Below are 23614 nucleotides of genomic sequence, written 5' to 3'. Positions count from 1 at the left end.
GAAACTCTAACACATAATAGGGAATAGCCAGATGTATTAGAGTCCCCAAGAGACCACAAATGTCAGCCCAGACTAGAAGACACTAGAATACCACTATAAGTTTTTTTGGTGTGTTTCTCTCTATGGAGTCACAACAAAGAGAGATCAGCTATGTAATGTAAGGCAAAAAGATACATGTCTGTCCTTTATTTTTTTTTAATATTTTTTATTACGTATTTTCCTCAATTAAATTTCCAATGCTATCCCAAAAGTCACCCATACCCCGCCACACTCCCCTACCCACCCATTCCCACATTTTGGCCCTGGCGTTTCCTGTACTGGGGCATATAAAGTTTGCATGTCCAATGGGCCTCTCTTTCCAGTGATGGTCGACTAGGCCATCTTTTGATACATATTCAGCTAGAGTCAAGAGCTCCGGGGTACTGGTTAGTTCATAATGTTATTGCACCTACAGGGTTGCAGATCTCTTTAGCTCCTTGGATACTTTCTCTAGCTCCTCCATTGGGGGCCCTGTGATCCATCCAATAGCTGACTGTGAGCATCCACTTCTGTGTTTGCTAGGCCCTGGCCTAGTCTCACAAGAGACAGCTATATCAGGGTGCTTTCAGCAAACGCTTGCTAGTGTATGCAATGGTATTATCATTTGGAGGCTAATTATGGGATGGATCCCTGAATATGGCAGTCTCTAGATGATCCATACTTTTGTTTCAGCTCCAAACTTTGTCTCTGAACTCCTTCCATGGGTAATTGTTTACAATTCTAAGAAGGGGCAAAGTGTCCACACTTTGGTCTTTGTTCTTCTTGAGTTTCATGTGTTTTGCAAATTGTATCTTATATCTCGGGAATACTAAGTTTCTGGGCTAATATCCACTTATCGGTGAGTACATATCATTTGAGTTCTTTTGTGATTGTGTTACCTCACTCAGGATGATGCCCTCCAGACCCAACCATTACCTAGGAATTTCATAAATTCATTCTTTTTCATAGCTGAGTAGTAACCCATTGTGTAAATGTAACACATTTTCTGTATCCATTCCTCTGTTGTGGGGCATCTGGATTCTTTCCAGCTTCTGCTATTATAAGTAAGGCTGCTATGAACATAGTGGAGCATGTATCCTTCTTACGGGTTGGGACATTTTCTGGATATATGCCCAGGAAAGGTATTGCAGGATCCTCCGGTAGTACTATGTCCAATTTTCTGAGGAACCGCCAGACTGATTTTCAGAGTGGTTGTACAAGCTTGCAATTCTACCAACAATGGAGGAGTGTTCCTCTTTCTCCACATCCTTACCAGCATCTGCTGTCACCTGAATTTTTGATCTTATCCATTCTGACTGGGGTGAGGTGGAATCTCAGGGTTGTTTTGATTTGCATTTCCCTGATGATTAAGGATGCTGAATATTTTTTCAGGTGCTTCTCTGCCATTCGGTATTCCTCAGGTGAGAATTCTTTGTTTAGCTCTGAGCCCCATTTTTTAATGGGATTATTTGATTTTCTGGAGTCCACCTTCTTGAGTTCTTTACATATATTGGATATTAATCCCCTATCTGATTTAGGATAGGTAAAGATACTTTCATAATCTGTTGGTGGCTTATTGACGGTGTTTTTGCCTTGCAGAAGCTTTGCAGTTTCATGAGGTCCCATTTGTCAATTCTCGATCTTACAGCACAGGCCATTGCTGTTCTATTCAGAAATTTTTCCCCTGTGTCCATTGCTTTGAGGCTTTTCCCCACTTTCTCCTCTATAAGATTCAGTGTCTCTGGTTTTATGTGGCGTTCCTTGATCCACTTAGATTTGACCTTACTACAAGGAGATAGGAATGGATCAGTTCACATTCTTCTACATAGTAACCACCAGTTGTGCCAGCACCATTTGTTGAAAATGATGTCTTTCTTCCACTGGATGATTTTAGCTCCCTTGTCAAAAATCAAGTGACCATAGGTATGTGGGTTCATTTCTGGGTCTTCAATTCTATTCCATTGGTCTACATGTCTGTCAGTATACCAATACCATGCAGTTTTAATGGGGATTGCATTGAATCTGTAGATTGCTTTTGTCAAGATAACCATTTTTACAACGTTGATCCTGCCCATCCATGAGCATGGGAGATCTTTCCATCTTCTGAAATCTTCTTTAATTTCTTTCTTCAGAGACTTGACGTTTTTATCATACAGATCTTTCACTTCCTTAGTTAGAGTCACGCCGAGATATTTTATATTATTTGTGACTATTGAGAAGGGTGTTGTTTCCCTAATTTCTTTCTCAGCCTGTTTATTCTTTGTGTAGAGAAAGGCCATTGACTTGTTTGAGTTAAGTTTATATCCAGCTACTTCACCAAAGCTGTTTATCAGGTTTAGGAGTTCTCTGGTAGAATTTTTAGGGGCACTTATATATTCTATCATATCATCTGCAAAAAGTGATATTTTGACTTCATCTTTTCCAATTTGTATCCCCTTGATATCCTTTTGTTGTCGAATTGCTCTGTCTAGGACTTCAAGTACAATGTTGAATAGGTAGGGAGAAAGTGGGCAGCCTGGTCTACTCCCTGATTTAAGTGGGATTGCTTCCAGCTTCTCACCATTTACTTTGATGATGGCTACTGGTTTGCTATAGATTGCTTTTATCATGGTTAGGTATTGGCCTTGAATTCCTGACCTTTCCAAGACTTTTATCATGAATGGGTGTTGGATCATGTCGAATGCTTTTTCTGCATCTAACGAGGTGATCATGTGGTTTTTGTCTTTGAGTTTGCTTATATAATGGATTACATTGATGGATTGCCATATTTTAAACCATCCCTGCATCCTTGGAATAAAACCTACTTGGTCAGGATGGATGATTGCTTTAATGTGTTCTTGGATTGGGTCAGCGAGAATTTTATTGAGTATTTTTGCATCGATATTCATAAGGGAAATTGGTCTAAAGTTCTCAATCATTGTTGGATCTTTCTGTGGTTTAGGTATCAGAGTAATTGTGGCTTCATAGAATGAGTTGGGTAGAGTACCTTCTACTTCTATTTTGTGGAATATTTTGTGCAGAACTGGAATTAGATCTTCTTTGAAGGTCTGGTAGAACTCTGCACAAAACCCATCTGGTCCTGGGATTTTTTTTTGGCTGGGAGAATAATAATGACTACTTCTATTTCTTTAGGGGATATGGGACTGTTTAGATCATTAACTTGATCCTGATTTAACTTAGATACTTGGTATCTGTCTAGAAATTTGTCCATTTCATCCAAGTTTTCCAGTTTTGTTGAGTATAGCCTTTTGTAGAAGGATCTGATGGTATTTTGGATTTCTTCAGGATCTGTTTTTATGTCTCACTTTTCATTTCTGATTTTGTTAATTACGATGCTATCCCTGTGCCCTCTCGTGAGTCTAGCTAAGGGTTTATCTATCTTGTTGATTTTCTCAAAGAACCAGATCCTCATTTGGTTGATTCTTTGAATAGTTCTTCTTGTTTCCACTTGGTTGATTTCGCCCCTGAGTTTGATTATTTCCTGCCGTCTACTCCTCTTGGGTGAATTTTCTTCCTTTTTTTCTAGAGCTTTTAGATGTGTTGGCAGGCTCCTAGTGTGTGCTCTCTTTAGTTTCTTTTTGGAGGCACTCAGAGATATGAGCTTCCCTCTCCGAAATGCTTTTGTTGTGTCCCATAGGTTTGGGTATGTTGTGGCTTTATTTTCATTAAACTCTAAAAAGTCCTTAATTTCTTTCTTTATTCCTTCCTTGATCAAGGTATCATTGAGAAGCATGTTGTTCAGTTTCCACGTGAATGTTGGCTTTCCATTATTTATGTTGTTATTGAAGACCAGTCTTTGTCCATGGTGGTCTGATAGGATGCATGGGACAATTTCAATATTTTTGTTTCTGTTGAGGCCTGTTTTGTGACCAATTATATGGTCAGTTTTGGAGAAGGTCCTGTGAGGCACTGAGAAGAAGGTATATCCTTTTGTTTTAGGATAAAATGTTTTGTAGATATCTGTTAAGTCCATTTGTTTCATAACTTCTGTTAGTTTCAGCATATCCCTGTTTAGTTTCTGTTTCCCCGATCTGTTCATTGATGAAAGTGGTGTGTTGAAGTCTCCCACTCTTGCCTGAGCTAGTATCTCGCTGGTAAGAATTCACTCGGACAACCGGATCCTTCTATGGCAAAGCTTTTATTGCTTCAACATAAGGAAGACCACGAATCCGGAAAATGGTGCTGCTTATATAGCCCTCAGCGTGACGTTTCAGCACCTGATGTGGCTTGACAGCACCTGATTAGTTGCTCGCCCATCACCTCATTACTATGCCCCGAGATGGGCAGTGACTGGGCATGAATTCACTCTTGCACTTGCGCATAAAGCTTGTTTACTAGTTAGGCACAGTGGAAGCCAGCGCCATCTTATAATGGCGATTGCTCACGGCACGGCTCTCCACATCCCTTCCTTTTTATTTTATTAAAATTTGAGGCTGGCCTAGGCCTCTGCCGTCATATCCATCTGATGTGGCTCCTGTCTTAGGTCATTCCTCCAATGTCACAGCCTTTCCCGTCATAGGGTAATCCTATCGCCACCGGGTCCTATGTCTTAGGTTGGTCTGTACATGAGGAAAGTTGCCCATCTCTGGATACCTCAGTGCTGTGTGACAGTAACTGCCAAATGACCTAGTGAAAACTCTATAAAAGAGGCCAGTCAAAAAACGAATTAGTAAAAAATCAGCGAAGTGCAAGTGCTGATCAATGAGCGCTGAGTCTCTCTCATTCCAGTGCAATGGATCCACAAATCCGTGGGACGCAATAGCAGAGAACTCAGATGCCCTTTAAGTGTTAAGCATGGATAGCCAAATTTCAGGGGAAGCCCCTTGTTCAATGGCTGCAAGTGCCTGAGTAATAACGACCTTGTCACGGTTTTGTTGGGTTCTGAGCTTACAAACCAACCAGAGCATGAACACAAGTTCACAGCAGATGGCAGCAGCAAATAAAACTACCCCCACCCATTCCTTAAAATAAGAAAATGCAGATGAAATCCAGGAGGAGAGGCCCTCTGTCAATGACAGGTCCACTCGCCTTGAGTTGATTCTTAAAACTGCTGCCCTCAGGGCCTCAAGAGTCTCATAGAAGCCCTCGGACCAATTTCCTGCAAGATACAAGGAGAGCTGTCTAGACAGATTATCTGCATGAGTAAAATTTTCATATTGGACACTGGTAATGGACAGAGCACCCAATTTTCTTTCACAGCCCAACTGGGCCAACTGGTATAGAACACTTATCTGTTTTTCAACCAGATCGAGGCGCTGATTCAAAATCATCAGCCCTCCCTTCAACTGAGCACTAGCAGAAGTTTGAACATTGATGGCATCAGTCAGATCGACTGAAAGCTGATTTAATTTTGTGCCTGCTTGTACCGTATTAGCCATAGCATACCCTGCAGTTGTAGCAGCAGCTGCACTGGCTGAAATTGCTAGGATCATGGCAGCAGAAATGCCAAAATCTCTTTTTAGTCTAAACAGGGATAAGGTGGAGGGTGTTTCCACCAGAACAGGGATCCAATGTGGGATCCGTGCCACTATGGCACGGGTGTCCTTTGTTACATCCCAACATTGAGAAATCCAACAATAATCATTGAAACAGACTTCAAATGAATCATTTGAAAGAATAAACAAGAAAGGGGGATAAACACAGACTGGGGTAGGTGGATAATTATTCTGGTTTACCAAAGTTTTATTGAACCCAGTGATCCCTACACTGGTATTAGTATATCCATAAGAGTCCAGGGAGGCAGCATGCATTCCCCAATACTGAGCAGTTCTTGAGATGCCAGTAAAAGAAGCCTTTCCAACTGCTCATCCCTGGATAAAGATCAAAGGATTGAGTACTGTACAACTGCCATTGACTTCATAAAACATCCACTTATGAAAGGGATGCATTCTAATGTCCTGTATGAAGTCCCTTTTTCATAGCAAATTCCTTCTCTAGGTCAACCATCATGTTGGGAGAAAAGGAAAAGATTTTACTCTGATCTGCCCAACGAGTCATGGAGGATTGACAATCAGACCAAGGCAGGATCAGTCCTTCATCTTCCAAGCTACAATGGGGTGCTATTCTTGGTTGGTGGGGACGTTCTTTGTTTGAAAAGTTAGGTGGTAGAAATGTACCATTAACCCAAATTGCCTCCTGCCAGAAGGTCTGATTTGTAATGGTTATATCTGCATTGGAAGTATCTTGGGTTGTACTTACCCAGCCTCCTCGGTGCTTATTAAACATTCCCAAGGCTCAGGCTGTGAGGTTGATACATTTTCCTGGTCCATTAATATGAAAACATAAAGAACCCTGTTCTAGTAAAGAGCGATTTTCTCCTAATGGTGCTCGGGTGGGATCATAGGGTAGATATTGCAAATCCACTGTTTTATTAGTAGTAAAAAATTTTTGGAAAAACTATAGCATCATGGTAAACTGGCATTGGTTTAGGGAAAGTCGAGAGAATGGCCCATCTCTTTTCGCCCATTATACTAGGAACCTGAGACAAGTTCAGCATTGTCAGGATCAGGAACAGTCCTCGGGAGGTCAGCATCTTCCACACCATCCTTGATGAATATCTTGCGGGTGAGTCGTTCCGGCAGGCAAAATGGGTTGTCTTCACTCTGGAAAAACACAGACTGCTCCCCTGGATCTTATTAATATAGGATCCAGGCCTTTCCACAGACCAGTTAAAACATCCTTCCATTTGACCATTTCTTTTGGTCTATCAGGGTCTGTGTTATGTCGCTCAGCTGCAGAACGTCCTTGCTCGTCGAGATTCAAAAATTAAGTGAAGAGTGCCATGGAGACAACTACTCTTGGCACTGAGGGCAGAGTCTCATCAACTCCCCCTTTTTGTTTTATAAAATAACACTTGAGTGTGCGGTGGGCACATTCCACAATGCCTTGTCCTTGAGGATTATAAGGAAGGCCAGTCAGGTGAGTAACATCCATTTGATGACAAAATTGTTGAAATTTAGCAGAAGTATACGCTGGCCCATTGTCCGTTTTTAGGAATGTGGGCTTGACCCAAGCACTCTAGGCTTCTAGGCAGTGCTGTATAACATGAGAGTCTTTTTCACCTGTTAGAGGTGTGGCAAACATTACACCAGAGCAGGTGTCAATAGAAACATGTAAATACTGATTTCTCCCAAAAGAGGAAATACGTGTGACAGCCATTTGCCAGACTTGTAATGGCCTGACACCTCAGGGGTTTACCCCTATATGAGGAGTAGGTAAAAATTGACAACAGTTTTGACACTGGGTGACAATATCACGAGCTTCTTTTCTGGTTAAAGTAAAACGGCGGCGTAAAGTTTCAGCCATCACGTGAAAGCGTTTATGAAATTCCCTTTCAGCTTCTGTCTGCGAGGACAGGGCAGCAGCCACGATTCTAGTGGCTTTGTCTGCTAAGTCATTTCCATGAGACATAGGGCCAGGAAGGCCAGAATGGGCTCTGACATGAGTAATATAGACACGATGTCTTCTGTGTAACAAGGCTGACTGAATTTGTTGAAAAATGTAAGCAAGCTTACTAGATGGTTTAATTAAGCCAGCAGCTTCAAGTGTATTCACTGCATTGACTACATATAAGGAATCAGATATAATATTAAACGGTCCTGGGAACGTGTTAAGGACCTCTAGTACCACTAAACACTCTATAACCTGGGGTGATGTCTCATTATATTGCTTGGATGTTACTTGGTCATTTATTACATATGCACCTATGCCAGATTTGGATCCGTCTGTATATACTACCACCCCATCCACAATTGGGTGTTTGGCTGTAATTACTGGAAACACTATGGCTTGAGTTAAGGCAAACTGCAAAATTGAATGTTTAGGAAAATGATTATCAATTTTTCCTGAATAGGAGGTAACTAAGACTGCCCAATCATCAGTCGTTGCTGCCAGGGTTCTAACTTGAGCAGAGGTATAAGGCACAATTAGTATATGAGGTTCTTCTCCAAAATGAGTGATGGCAGCTTTTATTTCCCTAAGTGCAAGTTGAGCGACTGCATTAGGGTACCATTCAACGATTTTTGCAGGGGAAGCATTAGGGTGGACCCACAATAAGGGTCCATTTTGCCACAAGACTGCTGTTGGCAACTGTGCGGTTTTTAATACGCACAATTCAAATGATTTCGACTCATCAATTCATAATAATTGGGCATCTTGTAAGGCCTTTTCTATAGTTTGTAAAGCTTGACAGGCAGCTGGGGTAAGTGCTCTAGGGGAGGAGATGTGACTATCTCCTTCTAAAATATCAAATAAAGGCTTTAACTCTGCTGATGGAATTTTCAAAAATTGTCTCAGCCAATTAATATCTCCCAGCAATTTTTGAAAATCATTTAAGGTATGTAATTGATCTTTGCAGATTTCTAATTTTTGAGGAACAATTTTGTCAGGATAAATGCGTGACCCAAGGAAGGTTCCCATTTGAGCAACTTGTGGCTGCTTCTAATTTTTCAGAGGAAAGAGGCCATTGAGGAACTCATACAGCTTCCTCTGTAAGCCATGGTATGGGCATGGAACCCTCAACAGCCGCTTCTAGAAAAAACCCAAACCTTGTCTCCCAGTATTACCTTCTTGAGGGATAGGTTCAAGCCTACCCTGCTCTCCTTTCCCTAATCCTTTCCTTCTGTATAGCCCATTTTTCTCATCATTTGAACAGCTTGTGGTGAGTATTCATTAGTCAAGGTCATTGCCTGTAAAATATCTCTCCCCCAGAGATTAACTGGGAGTGGTAAGACATAAGGAGTGAATTGTCCCGTTTGACCTTCAGGCGCTTGCCAGCTCAAAGAACGGGAGCTAATAGTGGGGCAGGACTGGTAGTCTAACCCTTTTAAAGAGTGTGATGACTGAGTGACGGGCCAGGATTTTGGTCACCAGTGTGAAGAAACAATACTTTTTTCTGCTCCTGTATCTAAAATTCCCTTAAATTATTTCCCTTCTATAACTAACTCCAAGGATGGCCTGGAATCTAAAGACATTATTAAGTAAGCAGAATCATTTCCAGTAGAACCAATCCCTCTGGGAGCTCGAGGGATACCAGAGGAGGGAAAACAGCCATGTAGGCTTGGCAAAATTATTAGTTGAGCTATTCTATCCCCTTGTAATATAGAAAAGACACTTTGAGGGCAGGAACAGAGAACCTGAAGTTCCCCTTTAGGCCGACACTTTCAGATGGCAAAGTCCCCTTATAATCAGTAGGAATTGGCTGCACTCCCAGATAAGGCATCAGCATGAATTGGGTGGAGGCACGGAGGTCCAATCCAGCCGAGCCTTCTGTTGCCCTGCGGACCATGGTGTCCACTTGTTGCCCATCGGAGTCCCATATGTTTTGGGGCCCTGGGACTTGGGGGTCCGAAACTCGTTTTTTGAAATGCCTTCATTCTCATTTTCTACCACTTGAGGGGGCCCTGGCTGCAAGAGCCTGCCTCGTATATCTCTAATTGAGCGACAAACTTTGGCCCAATGGTATCCTTTTCCACACTTAGTACACAACCCTGGCGCTGTCCTTTTTATGGGGGCTCTGCAGTCCTTTTTTAAATGCCCTGGTTTGCCACAATTAAAGCAAAGTTTGAGCTCAGTTGAGTCCGAGCGCCACTGCCCCTGTAGAATGGCAGCTGCCAATCCAGCATTAGTAAACAGCCCTCCAAGCTCATGGCAAACCTTTAACCAGTCCTGTAACCCCTTATTCTTTCTAGGTCTGATTGCTGATCTGCATTCCTGTGTAACTTGTTCATAAACCAACTGTTCAATTAAAGGCATAGCTGCCTCTGGGTCTCCAAATATCCTGCCTGATGCCTCCGTCATTCTGGCCACAAAATCTGAGAATGACTCCTGTGTGCCCTGGGTAATTCTTGTCAAATGCCCACTTGCCCCCCCCTTCCTGGAGAGTGCTTTCCACGCCTTAACAGCGGCAGCTGAGATCTGAGCTTACGCTCCCCAATGATAATTTGTCTGGTTAGCAGCGTGCTGTCCCTGACCTGTAAGTAATTCAAAAGTTCACGTTCTTTGGTTCCCTTCCATGGTGGCATTAGCCCTTGCCTGGGTCTGGCAGAAATCCTGCCATAATGCTTTCCACTCAAGATACATCCCTATATTTGGAACCACAGCTTTCACCACAGTTGTCCAATCTCCAGGAGTCATTTCCAAAGCCGCAAGCCTTTCGACTTGTGTTATAGTGAATTGGCGCTGACTCCATAGTTACGGACAGACTTGGAAAGCCCCTTAATCTGTATATACTCCACCAGAGCGTGAACTCGCCCTCCCTTGGCTCCTTCAAAGACTGGAAATGCCTGTTGCATTTTTCTCTGTTCCTCTTTTGGAATGAATGAGTCTGAATGATACCTTTGCACATAAGGCAGAGGTGCACTAGGACCCTGAAGCCGACAGTCTGGAGGCCGAGCAGCAAGCTGGCTTTCGCCAGCCGCTTTTGGCCTTTTTCTTGACTGATTAGCTCTCATTTTATCTGGCTGGTACCTTTCTCCCTCATAACGAGCTGCTTCCTCCTCCAAGTCTGTTTCCTCAGAGCAGCTAAGTCCCTCATCTGATTCTGAGCTACTAAGAGCTAGCTCCTTAAACTCATCTAGTGGCGGGTATAGGTTCCTTCTCCTAGGGACCTCTGCTGATTGATCTTTCTTCTTCTCTTTTTCCTCCTCCTTCCTTCCAAACTTACCCCAGATATTCTTTCCCGACATTATCTTTTCCTCGGGCTCAAGGTCCATGGAAAGGCCTGTGTGCTTAATTGATGCACCATGTTTCTGTTTTGCTCCTAATCTCTCTACCCGCTCTACCTCTGATAGAGTGTCTTGAATTTCATTCAGAATTCTCTGCCCTACCTTAACCACTTGTTGACATTCCTCTTCCTTTAAGCATGATCTTATCAGCTTCCACAACGGCATGGTTCCTGCTTTAAGTTTGCCATTCTCCAGTTCCCTAACTAAATCTCCCTTGAGTTTCTCCCAAGAGGGGATAGTTAAGGACCCTGAGCATGCAAACCATGGTGCTATGCGATCTACCTCTTTTACAAAACCTTCTAATATCTTGGTGGCGACTTTCAAGCCGGGCTGCCTCAGGACCGACCGTAAGGCGGTCACCACAGAGTGGCAGGCCCCCATGCTATCTTCTTGTTTTTTTTTTCTAACCATGCCTGACCTCCACTGAACACCAGTTAGCAATTCTACCAGTGGAAACAGTATGTAATCAAAAGAAAAAGAACGAGCCCTGTGAAAAGGAACAGAAAGGCTTCTAACGTTGGAGAAAGTTCAAGACCGAGTGTACCTTGCAGAGCTGTAAAGTTACCCTTAGTTCTGAACCCGCCCCGTGAAACGGGGGGTGGGGGGTCTCCTATCAGCGCCTGATGATGATAAATCCCGGGTTTCTGTGCCACTTCTTGCCCAAGCTAGTATCTCTCCAGCAACAATTCACTCGGACAACTGGATCCTTCTACAGCAAAGCTTTTATTGCTTCAACATAAGGAAGACCCCAAACCCGGAAAATAGTGCTGCTTATATAGCCCTCAGCGTGACGTTTCAGCACCTGATGTGGAGTTACAGCACCTGATTAGTTGCTCGACCATCACCTCAATACTAAGCCCTGAGATGGGCAGTGACTGGGCGTGAATTCACTCTTGCACTTGCCCATAAGGCTTGTTTACTAGTTAGGCACAGTGGAAGCCAGCACCATCTTATAATGGCGATTACTCACAGCACAGCTCTCCACATCCCACTATTATTGTGTGAGGTGCAATGTGTGCTTTGTGCTTTACTAAAGTGGCTTAATGAATGTGGCTGCCCTTGCATTTGGAGCATAGATATTCAGAATTGAGAGTTCCTCTTGGAGGATTTTATCTTTGATGACTATGAAGTGTCCCTCCTTGTCTTTTTTGATAACTATGGGTTGGAAGTCGATTTTATTCGATATTAGAATGGCTACTCCAGCTTGTTTCTTCAGACCATTTGCTTGGAAAATAGTTTTCCAGCCTTTCACTCTGAGGTAGTGTCTGTCTTTTTCCCTGAGTTGGGTTTCCTGTAAGCAGCAGAATGTTTTGGTCCTGTTTGTGTAGCCAGTCTGTTAGTCTATGTCTTTTTATTGGGGAATTGAACAATTGGTATTAAGAGATATTAAGGGAAAGTAATTGTTGCTTCCTTTTGTTTTTGTTGTTAGAGTTGGCATTCTGTTCTTGTGGCTGTCTTCTTTTTGGTTTGTTGAAGGATTACCTTCTTGCTTTTTCTAGGGCGTGATTTCTGTCCTTGTGTTTTTTTTTTTTCTATTATTCTTTGAAGGGCTGGATTCGTGGAAAGATAATGTGTGAATTTGGTTTTGTCGTGGAATACTTTGGTTTCTCCATCTATGGTAATTGAGAATTTGGCCGGGTATAGTAGCCTGGGCTGGCATTTGTGTTCTTAGTGTCTGTATAACATCTGTCCAGGCTCTTCTGGCTTTCATAGTCTCTGGTGAAAAGTCTGGTGTAATTCTGATAGGCCTGCCTTTATATGTTACTTGACCTTTCTCCCCTACTGCTTTTAATATTCTCTTTTTATTTAGTACACTTGTTGTTCTGATTATTATGTGTCCGGAGGAATTTCTTTTCTGGTCCAGTCTATTTGGAGTTCTGTAGGCTTCTTGTATGTTCATGGGCATGTCATTCTTTAGGTTTGGAAAGTTTTCTTCTATAATTTTGTTGAAGATATTTGCTGGCTCTTTAAGTTGAAAATATTTGTTCTCATCTACTCCTATTATCCGTAGGTTTGGTCTTCTCATTGTGTCCTGTATTTCCTGGATGTTTTGAGTTAGGATCCTTTTGCATTTTGTATTTTCTTTGATTGTTGTGCCGATGTTCTCTATGGAATCTTCTGCACCTGAGATTCTCTCTTCCATCTCTTGTATTCTGTTGCTGATGTTCGCATCTATGGTTCCAGATTTCTTTCCTAGGGTTTCTATCTCCAGCGTTGCCTCACTTTGGGTTTTCTTTATTGTGTCTACTTCCCTTTTTAGGTCTTGGATGGTTTTATTCAATTCCATCACCTGATTGGTTGTGTTTTCCTGCAATTCTTTAAGGGATTTTTGTGTTTCCTCTTTAAGGTCTTCTCCCTATTTAGCTGTGTACTCCTGTATTTCTATAAGTGAGTTATTAAAGTCCTTCTTGATATCCTCTACCATCATCATGAGATATGCTTTTAAATTTAAGTCTAGCTTTTCGGGTGTGTTGGGGTGCCCAGGACTAGGTGGGGTGGGAGTGCTGCGTTCCGATCATGGTGAGTGGTCTTGATTTCTGTTAGTTGGATTTTTACGTTTGCCTTTCACCATCTGGTAATCTCTGCAGCTAGTTGTTATAGTTGTCTCTGGTTAGAGCTTGTTCCTTAGGTGATTATGTTTGCCTCTATCAGCAGACCTAGGAGACTAGTTCTCTCCTTAGTTTCACTGATCAGACTACTCTCTGCAGGCAAGCTCTCCTCTTGCAGGGAAGGTGCCCAGATATCTGGTGTTCGAGCCTGCCTTTTGGCAGAAGTTGTGTTCCACTCACCAAAGTTCTTAGGATCTCGTGGGGGATCCTGTGGGTGTCCTTGCGGTTGTTCGGAGACTCTGTGGGTAAGGAACCCTGGTGCTGGAGTGGACCAGAAGGGACTTGTGCCCCTCATCAGGCCGGGTTATCTGCTTCCCTAGTTAATGCAGTCTCAGGTCCCGCACAATTGGATTGGAGCAGACGCTGTGTTCCACTCACCAGAGGTCTTAAGATCCTGTGGGGGATCCTGTGGGGGGGTCCTTGCAAGTGACCGAAGACTCCGCGGGCAAGGAACTCCAGTGCTGGAGTGGACTGGAAGGGAATTACATGTGTGTCCTTAATGAACATTCCTTCCTCACATGTCCTTTCACAGGCTTGCTTTACCAAAACATCTTCTCACTTGTGTCCAGTGCAGGAAAAGACTGATTCTGTCACTTCAATACACCTACTGACACAACAGACTTTTCAAAGAAACCATATGTTTCCACTTCAAGAAATAATATTAACATCTTGATGTACCTCTAACCAAGCAAGTTAAAGACCTTCATGACAAGAATTTCAAGTCACTGAGAAAAGAAATTGATGAAGATATTAGAAAATAGCAATATCTCCCATGATCATGGCTTAGGAGGATTAACATAATAAAAATGGCCATTTTAACAAAAGCAATCTACTGATTCAATGAAATCCCCATCAAAATTCTAATAAAATATTTCACTAATCTTTAAAATACAATTCTCCATTTCACATGGAAAAACAAAAAAAAAACAAAGATTGTTAAAACAGTCCTGAACAATAAAAGAACCTTTGGAGGTATTATTATACCTATACTACAGAGCAATAATAATAAAAAAAACTGCATGGTATTGGTATAGAAACAGACATATGGATAAATAGAATCGAATTGAAAACCCAGAAGGAAACCCCATACATCTAAGGACACTTGATTTTTGGAAAAAAAAAAAGTCAATAGTGTACAATGGAAAAAGAAGAACATCTTAACAAGTGGTACTCTTCTAACTGAATGTCTGCATGTAGAAGAAGGCAAAAAGAAATATGTTTATTTCCCTGCAAAACACTCAACTTCAAGTAGATCAAAGACCTCAGCCTAAAATCACATACAGTAAATCTAATAGAAAAGAAATTAGGGAATAGTCTTGAACTCATCAGTACAGAGATAGCTTCCTGAACAGAACACAAATGGCTCAGCCTCTAAGTTAAAGAATTAATGAATGGAATCTCATGAAACTGAAAAGTTTCTGTAAGGCAAAGACACCATCGTTAGGACAAAATGACAGCCTACATGTGACAGAGGGCTAATATCCAAAATATATAAAGAACTCAAAAAGTTAGACTCCAAAAACCAAATAATCCAATTTTAAAAATACAGAGTTAAAAAGAGAATTCTCTACAAAAGGCTCAAATGGCCCAGAAACAACTAAAGAAATGTTCAAGGTACTTAGTCATCACGGAAATGCAAATCAAGATGACTCTGACAATCCACCTTATATCCATCAGAATGGCTAAGATAAATACTCAAGGATAGTATATGTTCATAAGGTTTTGGAGAAAGAACACTCCTCCACTTCTTGTAGGAGTGCAAACTTGTATAACCATTTGTGAAATCAATTTGGCATTTTCTCAAAAATTAGGAATAGTTTTACCTCAAGACTCAGCTATACCATTCCTGGTCGTATACCCAAATGATGCTCCACTATCTCAGGAGGACACTTGTTCAATTGTGTTCACAGTTACTTTATTCATAATAGCCAGAAACTGGAAATAGCCTAGATGTCCCTCAACTGAAGAATGGATAAAGAAAATGTGGTTTATTTGCATGATTGAATACTACCCAGCCATTATAAACAAGTACATCATAAATTTTATAGAGACAAGGATGAAACTAGAAAATATAAAACTTAGTGAGTAACCCAGACCCAAACGTACACGCATGGTAAGTACTCACTAAGAAGTGGTTATGAGCCATAAAGTACAGGATAACCACACTATAATCAGCAGATCTAAACAAGCCAAATAATGAGGGCCCAATTGTGGGTGGTTAACACTTTCTCAATAGGGGAAACAAAATAGGTATTGGAAGTCCAGGAAAGGACAGAACTGGGAGGGTGAGAGGATATGGAGGGAAGCAGGGCAGAGTGTAGGGGGATCAGACATAAAAACATAGGGGAGAGAGAATGGAAATCATCAGGAATAGGGGGTCAAACTCAGAACCTGCCAGAGACCTGGGATGAAGCGAACACCTAGGGGGTCTAAGGGAGTGACTGTAGTTAAGATTTCTAGATGTCAGTGATAGGGATCCTGATATTGCTACTTCCAGTAAGCAAGTAATACTCCCAGTGAAGGATAAGGTCAGCAACCCACCCACAAAAACTTCATCCCAAAATGTGTCCTGCCTACAAGATGTGCAGGGACAAAGACAGAGCAGAGACTGAGGGAATGACCAAACAGTGAATTCCCCAAATTGTGACCATCTCATAGATCAGAAACAAGCCCTGAAACAGTTAATGATACTCTGTTATGTCTGCAGGCAGGAACCTAGAATCACTATCCTCTGATAGGCTTCACCCAGCAGCTAATTGAAAGAGATGCAGAAACCCAGAGCCAAAAATTAGAGAGAGTTCAGGGATTCTCATGGAAATGTTAAGGGAGGTACTGAAAGACCTGGAGAGTACAGGGACTCCAGAGAAGACCAACACAGTCAACTAAAATGGACTGTTGGGTTCTCCCAGAGAATGAATCACTGAAAATGAATGAGCATGTGCTGGACCTAGTCCCCCAGTACTTACCTGTTTAGAGTTATAGCAAGATATTTCATATTTGTAAATAATGTGAAAGGGGTAATTTCCCTATTTTCTTTTTCAGCCCATTTAAATTTGCATAAAGATAGATACTGATTTGTTTGAATTAATTTTATATTCAGTCACTTTGCTGAAGTTGTTTATCAGATGTAGAATTTTCTTGGTAGAGATTTGGGGGTCACTTATGCATACTATCATATCATCTGCAAATCATGATACCTTAACTTCTTCTTTTCCAATTTGTATTCCCTGGATCTCCTGTTGCCTTATTGCTCTATTTAGAACTTTTAAGAACTATATTGAGTATGTACAGCAAGAGTGGGCAGCCTTGTCTTGTCCCTGATTTCAGTGGGATTGCTTCAAGTATCTCCCCATTTAATTTGATATTGGCTGTTAGTATGATGTGTGTTGGTTTTATTACATATAGATATGAGCTTAAATTTTTGATCTCTCTAAGACTCTTAACATGAAGGAGTGTTGCATTTTGTCAAAGGCATTATCAGCATCAAATGAGATGAACATGTAATTTTTTTGAGTTTGTTTATATAGTGGATTATGTTAATGGATTTTCAAATATTGAACCATCCCTGCATTCCTGGGGTGAAGTCTACTTGATTGTGGTGAATGATAGTTTTGATGTGTTTTTGGATTCAGTTTGTGAGAATTTTATTGAATATTTTTGCATTGATATTATAAGTGAAATTGGTCTTAAGTTATCTTTCTTTGTTGGGTCTTTGGTGGTTTAGGTTTCTGTGTAACTGTTGCTTCAGAGAGTGAACTAGGTAGTATTCCTTGTGTTTCTATTGTATGGAATTGTTTGAGGAGTGTTGGTATTGACTCTTCTTTAAAGGTCTGGTAGACTTCTTCACTATGCCATCTGGCTCTGGACTTTTTTGGGTAGGTGATTTTTAAATGACTTCTATTTCCTTGTTGGATATGCGACTGGTTAGATAGTTTACCCAATCTTGATTTAACTTTGGTACCTGGTGTCTGTCTAGAAAGTCATTTATTTCACATAGACTTTCCAGTTTTGTTGGATAAAGGCTTTTGTAATAAAAACTGATTTTTTTTTTAATTTCCTCAGTTTTTGTTGTTAATCTCTCCATTTGCATTTCTGATTTTGTTCATTTGCATACAGTCTTTGTGCCCCGTAGTTAATTCAGCTAAGGGTTTTTCTATCTTATTGATTTTCTCAAAGAAGCAGCTTTTGGTTTTGTTCTTTTTTGTTTTTTATGTATCATTCTCTTTGTTTCTAATTGGCTGTTTTCAATTAACCAATAAAGATTGGTTAATTGATTATTTCTAGCCATCTACTCCTCTTGCTTGTGTTTGCTTCTATTTACTCTGGTGCTTTGAGGCATGCTGTTAATTGGCTTGTGTAGGTTCTTTCTAACTTTTTTTTAAAAGTTCTCTTAGCATATGTGCTACATCAAACAAAAATGTTCCCAACTCTTTTAAGGAAATATATTTCATACTCAACAGGCAGTCCTGTCAACTTTTCTTTGTCTCATTGGCTCATTTTCTACATCTATTTTATTTCCATTTTTTATTAGGTATTTAGCTCATCTACATTTCCAATGCTATACCAAAAGTCCCCCATACCAACCCACCCCCACTCCCCTACCCACCCACTCCCCCTTTTTGACCCTGGTGTTCCCCTGTACTGGGGCATATAACGTTTGCAAGTCCAATGGGCCTCTCTTTCCAGTGATGGCTGACTAGGCCATCTTTTGATACATATGCAACTAGAGTCAAGAGCTCCGGGGTACTGGTTAGTTCATAATGTTGTTCTACCTATAGGGTTGCAGATCCCTTTAGCTCCTTGGGTACTTTCTCTAGCTCCTCCATTGGGGGCCCTGTGATCCATCCATTAGCTGACTGTGAGCATCCACTTCTGTGTTTGCTAGGCCCCGACATAGTCTCACAAGAGACAGCTACATCTGGGTCCTTTCAATAAAATCTTGCTAATGTATGCAATGGTGTCAGCGTTTGAATGCTGATTATGGGGTAGGAAGGCAAAATACTTTAGCTGAGACAATCAGCAAAGTAAGAATGTGGCTCATTAGATCCTATTGGGATTTGGAGTTCCCACACTCAACCTTACAAAATGTTGATTATGTTGGTGGATTCTACTGCAAACCTGATAAACCCTTGCCTAAGGTAAATACATTCTTTTTACCTCTATTTCATTTCATTTCATTTCATTTCATTTCATTTCATTTCATTTTATTTCTGGTGAAAGTGATTCTACATCTGGCATTACACTTTTCTCCCAATGATAGAGGTACATGGGAAGTGGAATTAAGTACCCTGCTAAGTAGAAGCTCTATGAACTCATGAAAGAACATAACAGACCCAGAAAATACTAATATCGTGAGTTAAATTAAGTCATGTAGGGTACTAGAGTGATTCACCTTTGGGTAAAGTCCTTACCAAACAATCATGAGAAAGTGAGTTTGAATCCCAATGCCTACATAAAATGTAGAGTTTTCTGGCATAGAATGAATGACTTAGTTCTGAGTTGCAGAAACAGGTTAGTACTGGGGATGCTAACCTGTTTAAATGGTAAGATTCATATTCAATAAGAGACAGTCTTTTTTTTTTTTAAAAAAAAGTAAAAATTGATAGAGTAGGACATTTTATTTTAACTGTGGCCTGGATGAGCTAAAACAAAGGCAGGGAACATCCACAACACCACCACATCTGAGTCACACTCAAACACACACACACACACACACACACACACACACACACACACACACACACAAACACTACACAAACTTACACACAGGTACAAGATACTCAAATGCACATATACATATATGAACATACACAAAATGTCAGAGAAATTAAGTTAAAAAATTCAGCACATCAGAATCTGTCAATCATTCAAAAGTTGTGATTATCACATATCAGTTAGTTCTTTAACATCCAGAGAAACAGCATAGACATAACTTCTATTCAAACCATTGAATTGTTGAGGTTACTTTTGAAAATATTACTATTTATACACAATATAAGAAAATTACTACATAGTACATGTTTACCATGAAGATATGATTTGTTTTACAAAAAAAGTAAAACATTTAATTACTTGTCTTATGAAATCTGGGTCAACTACCATATATGAACCTACTACAACATAGATATTATTTCATCAAACACTAGCTAATAATGTTTTTTCAGATATCATAGAACAAAAATAAAAGAACAAGCAAAAATATACATTCTATAGGATGAAAAATATAATGAAGCTACAAATTTGTAAATATTTCATACACCATGATTGCACTCCTGAGCTTTTATTTAGCCAGAGAAACAATTTGAGAACATTTATTATATTTGTGTTAGTACACTTCACACTGCTTCCTGTGAAGTCCAAAGTGTTTAATATTGCCAGTTTTGTCTTCTGTGCCTGTTAACACCACTATTTTAAAATTCCTAAAGCCCTTCAATTTTTATTGTTTTAGCTTTTGCATAAAACTTTCATGAGTGATTTTTTTCTCATATTCTTATTGTGTGATAAGTCAAGTTGTTTCTTCATAGAAAATGGAAGACTTCCTCTAGAGCTCTGGAGAACATGGTGTGGTGGTATTTTCTTGGGGTTCAATGGTCATAAATATGAAAGAAGAATGGGCCAAAGCAATTGCATGGGCCCTTGCCCAGATTCCACAACAGGTGAGGTAAAGTGCCCATGGCAAGAGAATGTATAATTAGTCTGTTAAAGTCCTTAAAAGAACCAATTCTAGAAATGACTGTGCAACAAGTAAATGTTTAGGCAAGCTCTTATTTACTTTAGCCAAATTACAAACAGACACACATCATAGATGTTACAGTATTACAGATGGTTTAGTGACTGTGAATACCTTGGATATCAACTTTGTGATCTCTGTGTACACATTGTAAAATGCTGGCATTGTGATGGCAACACTGTCAAGGTCGTGTAGACATAGAAAATCCCTCAAAGTTACTTGTTCCAATTGTCGAAAATTTAATTCACTGCATGTGTAAAATTTTTCAGGAAAGAGTTAATTTGTATTATTTTTTCTACTAGAAGAACATTAAGCAAGTATTGAAAATATTTGAAATGAAACATAAGTCTGTATCCTAATTTTGAGGTGGATATTATCAGAGTGCAGTTGAGAGCACAGTTTAAAGAAAGGGATTCCAAGACTAGAGTACTAACTGGCTAACTAAGAAAATGAGAAAAAAGAACCTATCTTTCTGACTTACATTGCCAGTATTTGTAGAAGAAATATCTAAAGGAAATGTAGAGAGGGGTACTTACCTTGTGATCATCTCTATGAACAGTAAACAAGAATCATAGGACTCTGCTTCTAACCAGTCAGAGTGAAAATTCCTGGAGCTTTGTGGGCCACCAGTGAGGAAAAAAATAAAACAAACAAGAAATTCTGTTTCTGTCAGGAAATATATTCAACTAAACATCTGAGATAGTCTTCTCCATGTCACACACTCACCTTGGTATACATAAACATACATTTGCACACATCAAATGTCTCATCTATGCTCCAAAAGATAAACACAGAGGAAGGGAGGCAGACAAAAGTTAAGGGGTGGAGGAAGAACAGATCTGTGATAATTGCAAAAATGAGACTGCTCAATTAAATTTTACGTGCAAATTTTTCTGCCCTTACTGACTAGAGATTTATAGATACGTATTAATATTCTTAGAATCCCAAAGCAAAATTGATTTTTCATGAAGAGTTAAAAATTCATGTAAATCAAAAGCAACATGTAGAAAGTCTGTGCAATATAAACAGAGCAAATCTGAGCATGGAGAGAGTAGAGGGGTACTCAGTCTGCACAGAGCCATAGACTCTTGACACCTGTTGGCTTGTAAGATGGGAAGAGTGCAGAAACTGGGGAGCCAGCCACTATCTACTGAAAGACCACATACACAAGAATACTTGGAATGTGCAAAATAGTCTTGAAATTGCTGGGTTTCTTTCTTTCTTTCTTTCTTTCTTTTTTTTGAAGGGTACTTAGTTGGGTTGGTAAGGAAGGCAATGATTTACAGAAGATTATGGTAAGAAGGAATGAATTTTAGGAAGCATGTTATAGGAAATTCTAAAGAGAAATGTAAAAATAAAAGAGAAATATCAATTTCTCTTGTTGTGATCACAGTCATCATTGGTATAGCCAAGTTGAATCCCAGGGTAGGGGTGATGCCTGCATGTTCTGAACCATTAGTCCACAGCAATAGCTCTACAAAGGGTGCATGTCTATTAGGGTGAAGTTGGCATAGCAGGTTTAATATTTGCATTTGAATCCTACCTTGTCACCACTCCAGAGGAAAGTGCGATTATAGCCAAATTCAATACCCAGCTTTATTCAGAGAATCAAATAAAGTGTACTCTGAGGGTTAACAAAGGTTTTATGAGTACATATCACATGAGTTCAAGCTGCATGAAGATGAACTGTGTAGTTAAAAAGATAAAAACTTTTCCATATAGGCACAGAAAGGGCTGTTTATACATTATCAGGATACCAGTAGGAAGCAGAAGTGCTTAACCTGAAATAGACCAAATCTTACCAGCTATATCTGGGACAATGGCAAATACACAATCCAAGAACAATTGAATTAAAGTAAATTCTGATGTATTATAACATGTAATGATATTAAAACTTAAATATTAAGGTTATCAAAAATAATATATATAAAATATAAGTTACATATTTTATATGCCAACTTTTGTGTAGTTGACTTATGTCACTGTGGCAAATTATTAATATTTTCATGTATAACTATTTCATTTTTCTACATATCTTTCCTTGTAAAGTGATGCTTATATTCAGCCTGTATGCGTGTAAAAATAAACACAGGACCTTCTTATACACTAGTGTCTCAATCCTTTGAGAGTTCTCCTTGCTAATCTCTTCTGAGTTCCTCATCTATCCTATGAGTGATATATATATATACATATATATACATATATATATACATATATATGTGTATATATATATATATGTCTTCTCTAAACTACAAGGGCTAAAATTTAAAAAGACTGAAATTTTAAAATATTAAAATTTAAAAATAAAAATATTAAAATTGCTTTTAGAAATTATGACATCATTTCTCCCTTTTCATACCTCCTTTCAAACAATCTAATATCCATGATCCTTTGCTCTATTTCAAACCCATAACCTCCTTTTCCACTAGTTGTTGTTACATTCACATATGGAAATATCTCTATATTTAGTTTCTTTTTTTAATTAGGTATTTATTTCATTTACATTTCCAATGCTATCCCAAAAGTCCCCCACATGCTCCTCCACCCACTCCCCCACCCACCCACTCCCACTTCTTGGCCCTGGCATTCCCCTGTACTGAGGCAGGTAAAGTTTGCACGACCAATGGGCGTCTCTTTCCACTGATGGCCCACTAGGCCATCTTCTGCTACATATGCAGCCAGAGACATGAGCTCGGGAGGGTACTGGGTAGTTCATATTGTTGTTCCACCTATAGGGCTGCAGATCCCTTTAGCTCCTTGGTTACTTTTTCTAGCTCTTCCATTGGGGGCCCTGTGATCCATCCAATACCTGACTGTGAGCATCCGGCTATGTATTTGCTAGGCTCCGGCAAAGTCTCACAAGAGACAGTTATATCTGGGTCCTTTCAGCAAAATCTTGCTAGTGTATGCAATGGTGTCAGCGTTTGGAAGCTGATTATGGGATGGATCTTCGGATATGGCAGTCTCTAGATGGTCCAAACTTTCGTCTCAGCTTCAAACTGTGTCTCTGTAACTCCTTCCATGGGTGTTTTGTTCCCAATTCTAAGGAGGGGCAAAGTGTCCACACTTTGGTCTTCGTTCTTCTTCAGTTTTATGTGTTTAGCAAATTGTATCTTATGTCTTGGGTATTCTAAGTTTCTGGGCTAATATATACTTATCAGTGAGTACATATTGTGTGAATTCTTTTGTGATTGGGTTAGCTCACTCAGGATGATGCCCTCCAGGTCCATCCATTTGCGTAGGAATTTCATAAATTCATTCTTTTTAGTAGCTGAGTAGTACTCCATTGTGTAAATGTACCATATTTTCTGTATCCATTCCTCTGTTGAGGGGCATCTGGGTTTTTTCCCGCTTCTGGCTATTATAAGTAAGAATGACGTGAACATAGTGGAGCATGTGTCCTTCTTACCGTTTGAAACATCTTCTGGATATATGCCCAGGAGAGGTATTGACGGATCCTCCGGTAGTACTATGTCCAATTTTCTGAGGAACTGACAGACTGATTTCCAGAGTGGTTGTACAAGCTTACAATC

At 40.0% G+C, this 23614-nt stretch overlaps 1 pseudogene; it reads left to right on the top strand.

Annotated features, from left to right (window-relative positions):
- The window catches only part of Gm19418, a 48806-nt pseudogene that overhangs the window by 3981 nt on the left and 21211 nt on the right, over window positions 1-23614 (top strand).

This window comes from Mus musculus, chromosome 5 (assembly GCF_000001635.26).
Source record: "Mus musculus strain C57BL/6J chromosome 5, GRCm38.p6 C57BL/6J".
Taxonomy (NCBI): domain Eukaryota; kingdom Metazoa; phylum Chordata; class Mammalia; order Rodentia; family Muridae; genus Mus; species Mus musculus.
Note: the sequence above shows the minus strand (reverse complement) of the source record. Positions and strands in the feature narration are given on the sequence as shown.